We start from the raw sequence: 16,968 nt of genomic DNA, 5'->3' as shown, positions 1-16,968 counted from the left end.
GACTGGACAAGAACCCAGTTCCAGTAGGACACAGAAGCAACTGTCATCCCATGGTGATGACTCTTGGAGGCCCACTGGGTCACATCAGCTATATTGTCCTTATTAGAAGTAAGAAACCAGGACTATCTCATATTCAGAGAGGAAAGTTTTTAAATCCAGCATTTGTGAGGTAGAAGCAGGATTACTGTGAATCCAAGGTCAGTCTGGCATGCACAGTAAGTTCTAGGCTGGCCTGGGCTGTACAACGAGGCCCTGTCTCACAGCAACAACAAAAAGTACAAAAGGAACTGCCATCAGCCAGCTGACCTGATCTTCTTGCGTCATGTAACTCATGTTCCCACGTCCTCTCCTAGGCACGATGATGGTCTGCTGGAAGTCGTCGGAGTGTACGGGTCTTTCCACTGCGCTCAGATTCAAGTGAAGCTGGCAAACCCTTTCCGCATAGGACAGGCACACATAGTGTGGGTAGGTAGCTTGCGAAGCCCTTCCTCACAGGGGTTTGTGGTCCTTGCTGTGGGTTACCCTGCAACAGGGGCTTACAGGGTGGGGAGGAAACAGGAGAGGAGGTCCTCAATCCAGCTGAAGAAACAAAGTGTCCACTGAAAATGAATCCCTAGACAACTCGTGAATTAGGATGTATTCAGATTGCTTTTGTACAGTCAAAATGCATGGTGGGCTCGGTGGCACACTCCTGTCATCCCGGCAGTCAGAAGGCTGAGGCAAGAGTGTTGTCATTAGACTTCCAGGCTAACCTGAGATTCATAGTGAATTCAAACCCAGCCTTGAGAGATCCTGTCTTCAAAAAACAACCAATAAGTACACAAATGCAGCAGGGTTAGGAGCGCACAGCCGACACCAGCAAAGCCCTCTCTGAACGTTCCTGGGCTGCCCTTCTTCTAATACTCGTTTCCTGCCCCCAGCTGATCTTGAAGTGCTCCATGATGCCAATGCAGGTGGATGGGGAGCCGTGGGCCCAGGGGCCGTGCACTGTCACCATAACGCACAAGACACATGCTTTGATGCTTTATTTCTCTGGAGAACAGACGGATGATGACATCTCCAGTGCCTCGGATCAAGAGGATGGAAGGGAAGCTGAATACACAGCTGAAGACCCGCAAGTTTAGTGTACTGTCCACACAAACCAGAGCTACACGCTCATCCGGAAGAGGAATCCTGTACCAGCTGTTCATTCTTCACTCCCCCCACTCCACCCGCCCACTGCAGCTTCACTGGAATCTGAGCGCAGTGGAAAGGCCCGCACACTCCAACGACTTGCAGCAGACCATCATCGTGGGTGGGAGAGGACGTGGGAACATGAGTTACATGACGCAAGAAGATCAGGTCAGCCAGCTGACGCCAGTTCCTTTTGCTCGGGGGTGGGAAGATCCTTTCTCTTGTCACTTTTAATGTGGTGGCGCCATGCCATGTTAAAAGCCAGTTTGCTCATTGTGAAAGAAAATGGTTCCTTTTAACCAGCATGGTTTACGCTGGGCATCCTGTAGCAGTGGCCGCTGAAGATTTACGGTGCCCCAGACCAGTGGATCCTTACATCTGACTTCCAGAAAACCCCTGGAGGAGGAGTCCAAGGGAAAAGTGAAACTTAAAATGTTTAAAGCTTCCAGTTTTCTTTTCATGGTGCTGTAGGTTAAACACAGAGACCTGTGGGTTTTAGGTAAGGGCTGTACACTGAGCTATACCCCAGACCCAGGATCTTTTTCTATATCAAAAGAGATCCACATAGGTGAACTGTTCTAAAATAATATTAGGAGCACTTTGAATAGAAAGTTACTGGTTCCAAACAATCAGATACTTTCTCAAAGTCAAAGGTGAGTCATGTTTTCAAGGTTCAGTAATCTTGCCATACTTTGGAATACAGAGAGTAGTCTTTTATGTCTGAAGTACTTGACAAAATATCCCCTTGGGGAAGGTAAGTGGACAGAAGCCTCTGATAAAATGTTTCTATCATATTTATTTTAAAGTGAAAAAGAGATCTATATTTTTAATTTGTTCATTATTTATTGTGGTATAAGACTTGTGTTCAGTGTTTACACTGGTATTATATAGCTTTATTTAGTAAGTTAAATTGGTCACACAAATGGTGCAACTGCTACTCCCCACCAGACAGTTACATCCTGACTCAGTTCCCCTGACAGATGCATTACCAAGGTGTCCTCACTCCTCAGGGTGCAGGGAGGGCATGAAAAGTACTGACACCTACTGCTTTTGGAAGACTACAAGCTATGTTTCTCTTCTGTTTGACCCTGGATTGCTGAATGCTTCTTGGAGGCTGGTTCCGTGGCCTTCCACTAGAGGGCGCACTGCTACCGGTGTCAGCAGGCAGCCCTGTCCCTGCAGCCTGGCACACCCAGGGGGTCTGCCCTGGAGCTTTTCTGACAGATGGCCCCTTTGTGAGCTTGGTGGCTTTCACGATGAAATTACTGTAATCTCTGGGAGATGACAGTGTAACCTCCAAAACACCATGAGCCTCTTTGAAGGGTTCGTTATGAAGCTGTCACCCACAAATTGGCATAAACTCCAAATGTGAGTCACCTCAGGCTGTAAATGTGTGCCGTTCCCAGTGCATCATATAGGATGCTTTTAGTTTGCTCGATTAGCCCCTTCCAGATCTCCACAGAAGATGCTAACGGCCAGGGTTTGACAGGCTTTGTTCCCAAGTCTGTTTTCAGCTGATTCCTGCTCGCAGAAGTGGTGGAAGAGTTTTTGTCCATTTTCTTTCATGAGATGATCATGTTTTGAGCATAGTGAGATTTATCCTTTAATTCATAATCAAAATAGTTACAAATACCATATTTCATAAATACAGCATCATATCGGCTTTGCTGTGGGCTGTACTATGCCCAAAACTTGTAGTGCTAATTAATTGCAGTAGGAACAAAGTAAGTAGTTTGGGAAGTAAGAACTCAACCGAAAACGACATAGGTTTTTTTAACTGCTGAAACTACTCTAACCACAGTGTTACACTGGATTTAGGACAGGTTAGTGTACAATGCCTTCATTTATTTAAACAAATTGATTTTTCAGTTGTAATTTGGTGAAGTATTTTCTTTTCCTACTGGCCTTTCATGAAGTTTTTCTGCTGCCTTATTCAATCAGACCTAATTTTTCTGTAGGAAAATTATGTCAGATTCTGTGTCATAAAACATGATATTATCTTGTTTCAGCAAAATTCGTCTACCTTTTTAGGTACTATTTACCTAGCATTTCTGATAAATATACAGGCATGTGCCTTGTTTAAATGAATACAATATTTACGACTTCATGTTCTCAAGTTATATATTAGGGTAGTAATTGTTTATATTACCAGGGATCCTATACATTATAAGATGATTTATTGTAAAAGTTTTCCATTCAAAATTGTCTTGATATTAAGTAACGTCTACAGATTCCCAGGAAGGACTATAAGAAGTAAATCTTATTTGCTATGTTTCCACATTTCTCTCATCTTTAACTGCCCTAATATATTCCTAACTCCTATAACTTAGTGGCTTAAATAGTGAAAACCTGGCAGCTCGTTAGGTGATAAGAAATTTTTTCAGTGCTAGAAGTCAAGTGGCCTTGTGTTTTACAACACAAGGTGTCTATTAAGATGACATAGTTTAAGCATATTAGAGGGTTTTTTGCAACTACTTACTCTGTGTCCATTGTTTATAAAAATTTTAGAGTCAAAATTATTTGTCTTTATCCTTTTGGTGTGTCAAAAACATGCACTTGCTTTTCGAATTACATTTGTCTACTTATGCTTATAAACTCAGAAAATTGCAGTCTTTTTTACACTGTAACAATGAATACTACCAGCATGTAAAAGAAAAATAATTTGCATTTGTAATGTAAACTAAAATTGTAGCTAATGTATGTAATGTGTGTAAATATTTAATTTTCCCTAACCAAGAAACTTTAGTGGTTATTGTAATTTAGAGATTAAAACGCACCTGAATGCGTAATTAGGACAAAACAGTCAGTACAATAGGTGACGGATTAAGGCAGCTTTCCTTCAAAATGATAATAATGAAGGAAAAAAGCAGCTGTTTGCAGTAGAAATACTACTTTGTTTTTAAAGTTTATCCAATTTAGGGCAGTGGAAATGTTAGATTTTTTTTTTAAGAGCAAAAATATTTATTGAGAGAAAGAAAGCCTCTGTCTGTGATAGAGAAAGATGGAAGGGTTCCTAGGTGGGTTGCATAGATTTATTTTTTAAATCTAGAAATTTAAAAAAAAAATTTTGTTCTGTCCCATTGAACCAAAGGTAAACAGCAACAAGTCAGGAAAAGTGCAGTTTTGCTTTTAAAACGTGCGCCTCTGCCTCCCCGATACCTGCCAGAGGACTGTCTCCTCTGCGCAGCGTTGGAAGCCGGCGGCCAGCTGGGCAGGGTGGGGCACTCGCCTGTTATTCCCACACTCTGAGGCTGCTGCGAGTTTGACCCAGCCAGGACCCCGTGTCCAAAAACCAAACAAACAAACAAAAAGCACCACGTAGGCTGGTGGCGGAGCCCAGCTCTGCCTCTGGAGAGGATACGCAGGAGTTCCGGTTTGTGTTAATAGGCGCCCAGGCCATTCTGCTGCACGCTTAAATCCAAATTGGAAAGCCGATGGTGTGGCCAGGAGAATGCCTTGCACAGAGATTCAGTTAATCGGATGCTCAGGTCGGTCTTCCCTCTCTCTGCCAGCTGCTGTCTCCCCCACAACTGTCCTTCAGTCTTTTCATCCAAATTAATGTATTTGCTGTTGTGCAAAAACTGGTAGCTGCAGTTTGTGCGTGGAACTGGAATCTAGTCTGCTCATGGTGAGGAGCTGCTTTGGGGCTCAAAGAGGGGGACCCCAAGGGATCACACAAAGGGGTGTGAGCTGGGAGGCTCTACCCCGCCTCCCTCTGGCCCTGCAGCCCATGGGTGCCAGGTGCAGCTCAAGATTGCAGCAGCTAAAACACTTCCTCCATTTGAAAGTGACTCTACTCCTTTTGAGTTTGTTGTTGTTTGCTTTTGTTTCTGAAACAGAGTCTTACTATATAGTCCAGGCTGGCCTTGAACTCACGGTGTAGCTCAGGCTGGCTGAGAACTCTGGGTGATCCTCCTGCCTCAGCCTTCCAAGTGCTGCGATTACAGGTGTGAGCCACCTTGGCAGGCTACCTCTACTATTTCTTTGAAAGGGTTCGGGAGCCACTACTTTAATGACTCTTGTCACCTGTTTGATTTTCTGTTGATTTTACATTTGCAGACACCTCGTGTTCATTGTTGAAAAAACTACTCTAGAAGTCTCAGTGCTGCTTGGAATGTGGCCACTTGACCACTGCACAGGTTTTAAGGGCATTTTGTTGCAGACTAAAGCAGCACCCTTAGGCTCTTTTCCTATTTATAATTTTAGTGTAGAAGTGACCTGTGTATTTAACTGATTTTTATGTAAATACATATTTAGTCCAGTAGTGCTGACAGTATAGTCAGTGAATGAGGCTTGCAGGTCTCATAAAGGTACATTCCAAGATTCTGGGGAGAGGACTTTGAAAGTCTGCACTAATACATAATTTGGTGGGACTGAATGCTGCCCTTGGAGACAGAGGCCAGCGGGCACCAAGGGCTCGGCAGCCACCTGAGGGCACTTCTGTGGAAGGCAGAGTGCGCTGAACAGGAAAGGAGCTGCCCTCTCGAGGACTTCCGTCCTGTACTTTTTGGTGATTGGTGAATCTTGAGAAGGGACAACTGGAAAGTGAGATGGTTTCCTTACTCCTCAGGCAGTGTCCAGGCAAGTGGACAGCCTGAAGGATGAGCAGAGTGGCTGAGACCAGTCCCAAGACACTCATCGTCGTCACAGTTGGAAGAGGCTTCTGGGAACCTTGGGCTTCGTGTTCACTTCCCAGCTGCACACACGAGCGCCCCAGGAGCACTGCGGTCAGAGTGCGCCAGGGTCGGGATCCTTTCCTGTGAGCCCAGCACGGCTTGCTCAGTCCCTCGGCTCGGCTCCCGGCTCTCCAGAGGCTGCAGCCGGAGCTCTGCACCATGCGACGACTCCGCCTGAGTGGCCGCTGCCTCCTGTGGCCCCCAGCTCTGGCCACTGTGCTCGCAGCCCCGCTTTACCCCGCGTCCATCGCTTTCCTCATGCTGGGTCTGTGTTGTGGTCACTGCCTGTACACAGAACTGCGGGTCGAAGCCCTGGATATGTTGAAGGTGTTTACTTATTTTTAATAAAATTGAAAGTGCAGCACTCAAAGCATACGGCCCTGTGTTGTTGTCTAGCCCCGCTGAGAGAAAATAAAGAGCTCGGGTCATTTCCCCAGTGGTCCTTGGTGCACAGCAGTGCCCCATAGCCTGGAGCACCACTGTGCACAGGTTAGGAAAAACGCACCTCCTCATTTTTGCACATGGTGCCTGGCATAGCTGGACAGAAAATGGAGTGAAATCAGTCAGTGCGGAAAGAGGTGGAAGCCCCAGTGCCCTCTCTGGCAGGCGTCGGGCAGGTCGATTGCTCTGCCTGTGCCTCAGTTGTCCTGCACCAAAGCACAGTGTGTTCCCCTGGGGATGCAGCCTCAGTGGCCTGCAGGAGCTGGCAGGTAAAGGCAGGCGCTGAGGGCCTGGGAACCAGACTGTGCTACCTGGGGACCCTGCCCAGCACCCAGAGAGCTGATTTTTGTAGGGGGAAAAAAGACTTTTTATACAAATTGTACGCTGGACATGGTGGCATGTGGCTATGATCCCACCACACAAGAGGCCAAGGCAGGAGGATTGATGTGAGTTTGAGGCCATCCTGGCCTACACAGTGAGTTCAAAACCAGTCTCAACTACACAGGAAGACCCTTTCTCAAAAAAAAAAGTTTCTTTACTAATGTACTGGACCCTTGGCTCATACACTGGATGCTTTTACTTTAGTGTAACTTTTTATCAGTAGTACTAGAGATTGACCTCTGGGATCCTGTGCCGTTGAGCTTCCCACAGCCATTTTTATCCTATGTGACGAGGTTCTACCAAGTTGCCCAGGCTGGCATCAAAGCTTTGTCCTCCTCCAGCCTCAGCAGTCCACACAACAGGGACTGCAGATGTGCTGGAACACACACAGCTGAGCTCTGCTTAAACACAGCCACTTCCTGTAGAGGGCAGGAGCCTCTCTGCAGTGACTTTCCCTTCCTTATTAATGAGGAAGCTCTCAATAAATGATGCAAGAGCCCTGCTTTAAGTACAGATCATCGGTTAGTGCCAAAGCTCACCTCAAGGCCATGACTCAGGCAGGTGCAATCCGAGAGAGAGGCCAAGAGATAAGAGCAGGGAGAGCCCATTATTTCAAGATCAGCAGGATATCATGTCACCTGGAATACACCAACAGAACCATATGGCCGGGACTCGGTGGCATGGCGTTTATAGAACATCTGACAATGAGTCGATTTCACGTCAAGCAGTCCCCTCACAGACCCAACTGAGCACACAGCACAGACACAATTTCTGCTTTCCCAATACATGTGCCGCGATGGAGAATGGTTAATGACATTCCAGCATCGGATGGGTTTGTAGTTCCCTTCCTTTCTCCCCCTCTGAGATGCTCCATCCTCTGCATAGGCCAGGCTTTCTGGCCTCTGTTAGGTCACAAGCTGCCCCGTAAGGGGTTGGCTACAGCTATCACTGCCTCCTCACTCTCCCCTCCTCCACGCTGGCAGCTTAGCATTGGAGGACAGGACTTTGGCTCCAGCTCCAGGGATGAACAATTAAGAATCAGTAATCCAAGTGCTGCGGTCCACACCCATCACCCAACTGCTAGGGGTAAGGCAGAAGGAGCTCAAGTTCAAGGCCAACGGGGCATTTTCGAAAGACCCTATCTTAAACTATAAAGGGCTGGGGATAGAGCTAAGCAGGAGGCCCTTGGGGCTCCATCCTCACCACTGGGAAAAAATAAAACAACCTGAACACAAGACACCAGTCCTAGCTGGACATGGCAGGCATGGTGGTACCACCTGGTGCTGCACTCGCCCAGCTGGCTACGTTTACCTGCCTCTGGTTTCTATTCTGAGTCAGCCACAAGCCCACAGGGAGCTTAGTAACCAGGTGTGGATGAGCTGGTGGCAGAGAAACACTTCAGGGAAAAGGAAAGTGATACTGAGCCTGTGCTCCAAGGAAATGCCGACCTGGAAAATTCAAAGAACGTCATACCATGGGGAGACACCGTGAAGCCAAGGCTGACGTGGGCAGTGAATAGGGAAGTAGCGAACGGGCGAATTTGAGTCTTCAGGGCCAACATGTGTCAGCCTGAAGCCTGTGAACTCCGGGCAGCTGGGTATAAAATGCCATTTGCAGCTGGGCTCTGAGGAACAGCAGCTGAGCTTGGTTTTAGACACAGGACTGTGAAGTGGCACAGGGACACACAGGTAGAACTGCTAGGGTGGCACAGCAAGGGGTTGCTTGAGGAAGAGCCGGCGCAATGATGTATTACTTGCAATCCCAGCTCTGGGAGGCTGAGACAGGAGAACTACGGAGAGTTCAAGGCCACCCTGAACTACACAGCAAGACTGTGGTCTCAGAAAACAAAACATTAGGAGCAGCTCGGACATAGGCTGCAGGGGGTTAGACACAGGAAGTCCAGTTCAACAGAGCAGAAACAGAGGTGGAAATGAGCCATTCATGAGGAAGACTGGCAGGCAGAGATGCAGACAGACACCTACAGGGTAGAGTTCCACGGGCTCTCAAGATTTGGAGCCTTAGGTGGATGAATTTGTTCAGTATTTATTGTTCATACTCTGCGGGTAATGGAAATAGGGAGTCAAGCTCACTCACACATGCTTAGCCCAGGCCAAACCCTGAGTCAGGAAAGTCAGAAGGACCTTTTGTAAAATGCAATGATTATTAGCAGCTGAGGATGAGCGTCAGTGGCAGAGCACCTGCCTATATGTATGACTCCTAGGTTTGATCCCCAGTACCAGAAAACAATATTTTTAGTAAATTTAATTTTTCTATAGACAGCAAAAGGCATAACCCCAGAGGTACCAGGTCCCACGATTTTGTCTCACACACTGAAAATCACACCTGCAAAGCAAAAGAGGCCTGGTGTCTGCAGCACGACTGGGGTGGCCCAGGTCTGAGGAGCTGACCCTGTGCCCTGATGTGAGGTGGCCCGAGTGGGGAGCCCTCAGGGCATGAGACACCATCCTGTGACAGCCACTGGGCATGGCAAACATGAAACACCACAGCTGCTTCCAGCCCTGCCTGCCTTGTACAGCAAAGGATCCCAGGGCATCCTGACAGGGTCCAGAGAAGCAGAAACCCTGAGACTACTGCCCATGTGGAGCTGGGCTCTGAGCTTAGCAGGTTGGCGTGGTCTCAGACACAGGACTGTGGACCGGCCTGGGCACATTCAGGGAGACAGGATTGATTGTGTTAATTGTGGAGGGGGTGCTAGGACTGGGTGTACAAGTGACAGTGTGTGGTCCTAAGCTCTGGTCTTGGCTGTGTAACTCAGTGTGTGCTGTAGTGCCCACAGCTGTGCCACAAACTACCTGAAAACGTAGGCATGAAAATAGCATTTGTTGTGCAAACCCATGTTTATAGGAGGACAATTCATAATAGCTAAACCTGATGAAGCAGCCCATATGCCCATCAGCAGATGACTACATAAAGAAACCTGGAATGGTAAGGAGAACTACTCTGCCAACATAGGACACATGGGTCATTTGCAGGTAAATGATGCACCTTGGAACCATAATTTTTTGCTTTTGTTTTAGATAGAGTACCTCTATATAGTCCAAGCTGGCCTCAGACTACTGAGGATCCTCCTGTGTCAGCCTCACAAGTGCTAGGATTACTGATACGGACTACCCTAGGTAAAGCCATAATGTTAAGTAAAATAAATCAGACATGAGCTTAAATATCACATGGCATGGTTTCTTTCTTCCTTTCTTTCTTTCTTTCTTTCTTTCTTTCTTTCTTGCTTTCTTTCTTTTTTTTTTTTTTAACAAGGTCTCACTATGAGGTTACGGCTGGCCTTGAACTCACTACCTAGCCCAGAGGCTGGCCTCGAATTTTTGACCATCTTCTGCCTCAGCCTCCCAAGTGCTAGGATTACAGACCTGTACCACCACGTCCTGCTGAACATATTCAATATGTAAGAGCCACATTTCTCTTTCTGAGAATCCCAAAATGTAAAGAACAAAATAAAAGCAGGGTAATAGGAAGTAGGCAGATAAGTCTTTCTTAAATGAGAGAGAGAAGAAGAAAAGATGGGGGAGGTAAAGGGAAAAAAGAGGTAGGGACGAAAAGGAGTAACAAGGTCTTCTGTGTGCAAACCAAACCACACAAGGACAGAGACCCACACTGCAAACGTGCACCAATGGAAAGAGAAGTTCTACTAAGCCAGAGATAAATAAAACAATAGCGCCGTATTGGTTCTTTTCTGAGTTTGCAGTCTGGGAAGTGCACTTTTCAATGAGTCTCCTGCAGCTCAGAGGCTTGGGGGGGTGAGCAGGGGCTGCCACTCGCTGCCCACTCTCCAGCAGGGAACCTCAGAGGCTACATGTCACTTCCACTGGATCTGCATGCCAAGCCAGTGACCAAGCTGCCCTGCTGGCCTGCCCTGCACGGCCAGGTGCTGGAAGTGCATGTGGGCCCCGCAGCTGTGCGCTGCTCCCCTGTGTGCTGGGATCACAGGCCCACACCCTGAGCCTGTTTCCTTATCTATAAGAGGAGATATGAAGGAAGCACTAAGTTAAGAAGCTACCCATCAAAGGCGTGTGTAGGGAGACACCTGAAATTCCAGCTACTCAGGACAGGGTGATCCAGAGTTTAAACCCAACCTGGACTATCTAGCAAGACCCTGTCTCCAAAAATTTTTGAAAAAGATAAAAAGAAGCTGGCTGTGGAAGCACATACCTGTAATCCCAGCACTCAGCACGCTGAGGCAGAAGGATCACTGTGAACTCTAACACCAGCCTTAACTATATTTACCAAAACTGTCTTAAAAACTAAATGTTATTTTGTTAAAGAAGCATTTATTTGGCTTGACATTTTAAGAATTTAGTTTCTGAGCTGCGCATGGCAGTACACACCTATAACCCTGGCACTCAGGGCATTGGGGCAAAAGGATCACTTTGAGTTCAAGGCCAGCCTAGACACATAAAGAGTTCAGGGCCAGCCTGAACTACGAAAGACTGCCAAAAGAAATAAATAAAATAATTAATTCTTTAAAAATTTAGTTTCTGGGAGTGCGGCTGTGGCTACTGCTGCAGCTGGAGGTGGCGGTGGTGGTGCTTTGGAGGCAGCCATGGCAAAGCAGTATGACTCATTGTGATGCCCCTTTTGTGATGAGGTGACCAGATACAAGAAGCTTGCCAAGGTCAGCTAAGGAACCTTCAGGGAGGTGTTTAAAGCCAAGCACCGCCAGACCGGTGGCATTGAAGAAGGTACTGATGGAGAACAAGAAGGAAGGGTTCCTATCACCGCCTTGCGGGAGATCAAGATCCTTCAGCTTCTCAAACATGAGAATGTGGTCAACTTGACTGAGATTTGTCAAACCAAAGCTTCCCTGTATAACCGCTACCATGGCAGCATATATTTGGTGTTCAACTTCTGCGAGCATGACCTTGTGGGGCTGCTGAGCAACGTCCTAGTCAAGTTTACACTGTCTGAGATCAAGAAGGTGATGCAGATGCTGCTCAACGGCCTCTACTACATCCACAGGAACAAGATTCTGCGCAGGGACATGAAGGCTGCCAACGTGTTCATCACTTGTGCTGGGGTCCTGAAGCTGACAGACTTCGGGCTGGCCCGGGCCTTCAGCCTGGCCAAAAGCAGCCAGCCCAACCGCTACACCAACTGTGTGGTGACGTTCTGGTACTGGCCCCCAGAGCTGCTGCTCGGGCAGCAGGACTACGGTCCCCCCATTGACCTATGGAGTGCAGAGTGCATCATGGCCAAGATGTGGACCTGCAGTCCCATCATGCTGGGCAACACGGAGCAGCACCAGCTCGCCCTCATCAGCCAGCTCTGTGGCTCCATCACGCCGGAGGTGTGGCCGAATGTGGACAAGTACGAGCTGTTTGAGAAGCTGGACCTGGTCAAGGGCCAGAAGTGCATGGTGAGGACAGGCTGAAGGCCTACGTGTGCAACCCCTACGCGCTGGACCTCATTGACAAGCTGCTGGTCCTGGATCCCGCACAGCGTATAGACATCGACAACGCCCTCAACCACGACTTCTTCTGGTCTGACCCCGTGCCCTCGGACTCAAGGGCATGCTGTCCACCCACCTGACGTCCACGTTTGAGTACCTGGCACCGCCGTGCCAGAAGGGCAGCCAGATCACACAGCAGAACACCAACCAGAGCGGCATCCTGGCCACCACCAACCAGAAGGAGTTCAAGCACGTGTTGTGATGGCTGGGCCGCCAGTCCTGGGGCGCCCTTTTACTTTCTCTTCTGCTGTGGGACCAGATTTGTGGAGGCCGCAGTGCGTTTTGTTCTTTTCCACGTTTTGTTTAACCCCTTGCCTGGGCACCAGAAGCAGCCAGCAGAGCAGACCAGCAGCGCCTCGGCCAAATGGCAGGGGGATGCAGGGTGCAGTTCCCCCTGCCCGGAGGATCTGCATTCACCTTAGGATGGGAAGTGGGGCTGGAGGGGTTCCCCAAGTGGTGACTTCCTAAGGGGCCTGTGGGACAGGAGGAGGGGCAGGTCCCTCACTGATGCTGTCGCCTCTGCAGGCCTCCTTGGGATGGTGAGGGAAGAGAGGGAATCCGAGCCAGCCCTGGGAGCCTCTTGCCACTGGCCTCCACCCCAGCAGCACCAGGGCCTGTGAGAACTCTTGGTTTCTTCAGTAGGAGAATTTTATCATGTTTTTTGCCTCAGTTTTTCAGAGACATTCCTGGATGAAGTCTGCTCGGTTATTAAAAGTTGACTCCTTTTTTTTTTTTTTTTCAGTAAAAAAAAAAAAAAAAATAGGGGCTGGGGATTTAGCTCAGAGGCATAAGCGCCTGCCTTGCAAGCAGGCAGTCGTGAGTTCGATTCCTGGTATTGATAAAATGGAAAAAGACAAAAAAAAAAAAAAATTAGTTTCGTAAAGTCAGGCATGGTGGCAAACAGCTGTAATCCCAGCCCTCAAAATGACCAGGCTGGAAGATGACTGTAAACTCAAGGCTAGACTGGCCTGCATAGTGACACCCTGCCTTAATAAATAAAAATTTAAAAATAATTTTTAAAAAACTGGACATGATAGCACAGGCCTGTAATTTTAGCACTTAGGAGACAGAGGCAAGAGGATCGCCATGAGTTCAAGGCCAGTTTGGACCACGGAGCTGTTATGCTCTATATTACTGCTCTAATAACCATGTACCTGGAACACCGACCACATTGTTATAAATTAGTTATAAATTAACTGAGATGTCACCATACTGTTCTGTATGCGTCATCACCCTAGTAACCTGTTTGCTGTGTCAACCATGGTTCCCTTTGTGAGAGACAAATGATGCTGTGCTAACCTTTGTTCGCTTTGTGAGAAATAAATATTCCTGGAATTAGCAGACCAAGGGCTGTAACTTAAGAAAAAAAAGAGGGGCTAACCACCAACTGCAAAACATCTCTGACCTCAAGCAAAGGGAAACAAAAGCCTTCCTAATTCCTGCTCTGTCATAGCACTCGGTTAATGTGCAATAAAAATCTGTCAAAATTCTGACTCAGTTGCACAGCTTTGCAAATTCCATCAGCACTGTGTCGCTGGTGCCAGCTAAAATAAAAGTGCTTCTTTTAAAAAAGACATCGTCTCGCCCTGTTTTTCATCTTGGAGGCCTTTTTGGGGTACAACAAGAGCAAGACCCTGTCTCAAGAAATCAAATAAAATCCAGTTGTGGTGGCACATGTCTCAGGAGGCTGAGGCAGAAGGATCACCATGAGTTGCAGGTCAACCTGGCTTACAAACTGAGTTCAACGCCAGCCTAAACTGCTAGGGAAAGCCTATCTCAAAAAGACAAATAAAATAAAATTTAAAAAATCAAATAAATAAAGAATTTTAACCAGACATGATAGCACACACCTGTAATCCCAGCACTGGGAAGGCTGAGGCAGGAGAATCACTGCAGTTTGAGGCCAGCCTGGTCTACATAGTTAGAATTAGTTAGAATTAGTCTCAAAAAAAAAAAATTGAAAGCAGTTTAGATAAATTGTCCATTCTGAAATTATTACTTTTTACTTTTAGTTTTGGGTTTTTGTTTTGTTTTGCTTTGTTTTTGGTTTTTGAGAAAAGGTCTCTCTATGTAATATAGGTTGACCTTGAATTCATTGTATAACCAAGGTTAGCCTCAAGCTCATAGCGATGCTCCTGCCTCAGCATCCCAAATTCTGGTATTACAGGCATGCACCCCACCCCACCCCAGCTTTAAATTAGCCTCTGAATATGAGCTGGTCCTAGTTTCCTGCTTCTAATAAAGAGAAAGTAGCTGATGTGACACAGAGGGCCTCCAAGGGCCATCCTAATGGGATGTCAGCTGCCTCCTGGTCCCACTGGGCTACTCGTCCTTGAGGAGTCTCAGATAAAGCCCACCTGCTGCAGGGAGAGTAAGCAGCCCCTCAGAGGCCCCAGCAACTCCAGCCACAGACTTGAGTCCCCACAGCAAAGGCAGAAGTGAGCTGTCCCCGCCAGCCCTGCATACCTTACAGATGCAGGGGCAAAATTAATACATTTGCTGCATAATCAGCCACAGTCTACAAACCACCCTGCAGTGAGACAGATGGGAAATGAAACCAGTTCCTCCTCTGGTCAAATGGGTTTTCTTGCTCATTGCCACCAAAGCAGCATCCTGGAGATGTGTGCAAAGGTGGTGAGTTCCTGAGGACAGAGAGACACAGAAAGAGGAACCCACAGCTGTGCTATTTTTAGCAGGGTGGATTCTAGACTGTGAAAAGTGGAGCAGAGACAGCAGGGCTCTGGAGTTTGGAGAACATGTGCACCTTCAGGTTAGGGGACAGCCACGCCCACAGAGGGAGGGAGGCAGAAGCACAAACCAGGAAGGGGAAACAGGAGTGAAGTTCCTTGCACCAAAGGGGTTCAGGGCATTACCTTGTGAGGAGGGGACCCCAGGAAGAAAGCCTGGGTGCCGGACTCTTCTTCACCTGCTGCAGACCTCAGAGGATGCCCATATTGACACATGGAAGTCCCAGGACCTGTTTGCTGATGTCCCCTAAGATGTGCTCCTGGTCCATGTAGTCTCCAAATGTGATCTGCTAACCACCAGCAGCAGTCACACAGGAGATCGTGCCAGAAGCATGAATTCTCAAACCCCACCCAAGATCTGTTGATTCCATAAACTTGCAGAGACCAAGACTCTTTATTTTAAAATATCCGGGTGATTCTAAAGACACCATTATCTGAGAAATCACCAAATTAAATAGCTAAGCCTCAGAGACGTCCACCTGGAGAAATGTGATTTAGGAATAGCTCTGGGAGGATGAAGAGCTGTAAACTGCCAGCAAAACCAATCCTCAAATGGGTGGGGCGGCTCCCATCTGTAATGCCAGCACTTGGGAGGCTGAGACGGGATCAACACAAGCTTAAAGACAAACCGGGCTACATAGTTCAAAGCCAGCCTGAACTACATAGCAAGACTCTGCCTCAAAAAGCAAAAAAGAAAAAGAAATATCCAATTGCAGTGGGTAAAGCGGTGACATCGGTGTGTGGGAGGAGTAGGAGGACCGAGGGTTGTCCTCTAAGCAGATTGAACACAGCGCCTTGGCACGGATTTACATTGCCAACACCTTTTTCCCCTTTTACAAATTTTATTTTGATTAGTGAACGGTGCCAACACATGATGACGACCCCCCCTGGCAGGACTTCGGTACAGGTACAGAAGCCCTCAAGCATCTTCACTGCCCCACTCAACCCTGTGCCACCCTGCACTGAACACTTGCTCAGTGTGGGACACGGTTTCCCAGGCACACAGGCTGGTCTCCAGCTCTCTCTAGAACCCAGGCCACACCTCATAACTCCCAGGCCTCGGGCAGTAGTTGGTGTCCTCTCAGTAGCTGGCGTTCCTGGGTGCCCTGGTGGCAGGAAGCAGGTGTTTGCCTGGCAGGCAGACATCTCTAAGCACAGCTGGGCCAGCAGCTGCGAGAAGGAAGATGGTGGTGCAGGTTGCGTGTCTGTCCGGCTTCCACTGGGTGCCTGTGTCTCGCGGGGCGCCCAGTGGACCCCAGGGCAGTGGGCCCTGCTCACAGGCGCAAGGAGCCCCAGAAGGCAAAAGGGCTGATCCACAGGAGGGGGAAGAGCACTGGCAACCGCATGCTGCAGGGCACCCTGAGGACGATGGGCAGGGCCAGGTGGGCGTGAAGGGGCTGTGCACAGGCTCTAGCAGTCAGGTCGCCTGGGTGGAGCAGGCGGCTGCACACACCCCGCAGTATGGTCAGGCCGCGGGTTCGGGCCCCGGTTCCCCGCTGCCCAGGCTGCGCACCAACTCCAGCAGCCAGCGCCGCGCCCCCGCCGGCCCCACCACACTCACTGGGTTGTGGCCGTCCTCGGTGGCCCAGGTCTCCAGCTGGATCAGCCTGTGGCTGTGCTGCTCCAGGCGCCAAAGCTGGCCATCCCTGTGAGCCTTCCTTGCGCCGAACACGCGCTCCACGTCCCTGCTCCACGTCCACGTAGAAGACCAACGGCTTGCAGAAGTGCTCGGGCCGTGTTCACCAGGCGCGTCCACCTTCGCCCAGGCCAGCCAGCGCTGCTAGCCATGGCTGCCGGGGTCACGGACAGCTGAGCTGGGGAGAGAAGCTGGGTAGGCAGTCAGACAGGTTTCATCCTGCAGGCAGTAGGGACTGAGGAAGAACATGCAGTTCAATAGCAGCTAGACTGGGCCTACCTGTCTTCCCCAAAGAAAAACAGTAAATGGAGGAGAATACTAAAATTGGTATCACCTGGTCCCATGAAGTCTAGATAAACATCAGTCACTGAAATGCATAGCCCAACCCCTTGCTTGTGTCCTGCTTTGCCATTGGATCAATAATACCTAAGAAAC

General features: G+C 48.5%; 1 long non-coding RNA gene and 1 pseudogene across 1 annotated transcript; both read left to right on the top strand.

Annotated features, from left to right (window-relative positions):
- Positions 1-4,067: 4,067 nt before the first annotated feature.
- Positions 4,068-6,219, top strand: LOC134476524 (uncharacterized). The gene is made up of 2 exons (XR_010048256.1): positions 4,068-4,661; positions 5,744-6,219. It is a non-coding gene; the product is annotated as an uncharacterized LOC134476524 (long non-coding RNA).
- Positions 6,220-11,244: 5,025 nt separating this feature from the next.
- Positions 11,245-12,352, top strand: LOC100728876 (cyclin-dependent kinase 9-like; annotated as a pseudogene).
- Positions 12,353-16,968: the final 4,616 nt, after the last annotated feature.

This window comes from Cavia porcellus, unplaced genomic scaffold (assembly GCF_034190915.1).
Source record: "Cavia porcellus strain 051 isolate PalLab524CR breed Dunkin Hartley unplaced genomic scaffold, mCavPor4.1 scaffold_6, whole genome shotgun sequence".
Classification (NCBI taxonomy): Eukaryota; Metazoa; Chordata; class Mammalia; order Rodentia; family Caviidae; genus Cavia; species Cavia porcellus.
Note: the sequence above shows the minus strand (reverse complement) of the source record. Positions and strands in the feature narration are given on the sequence as shown.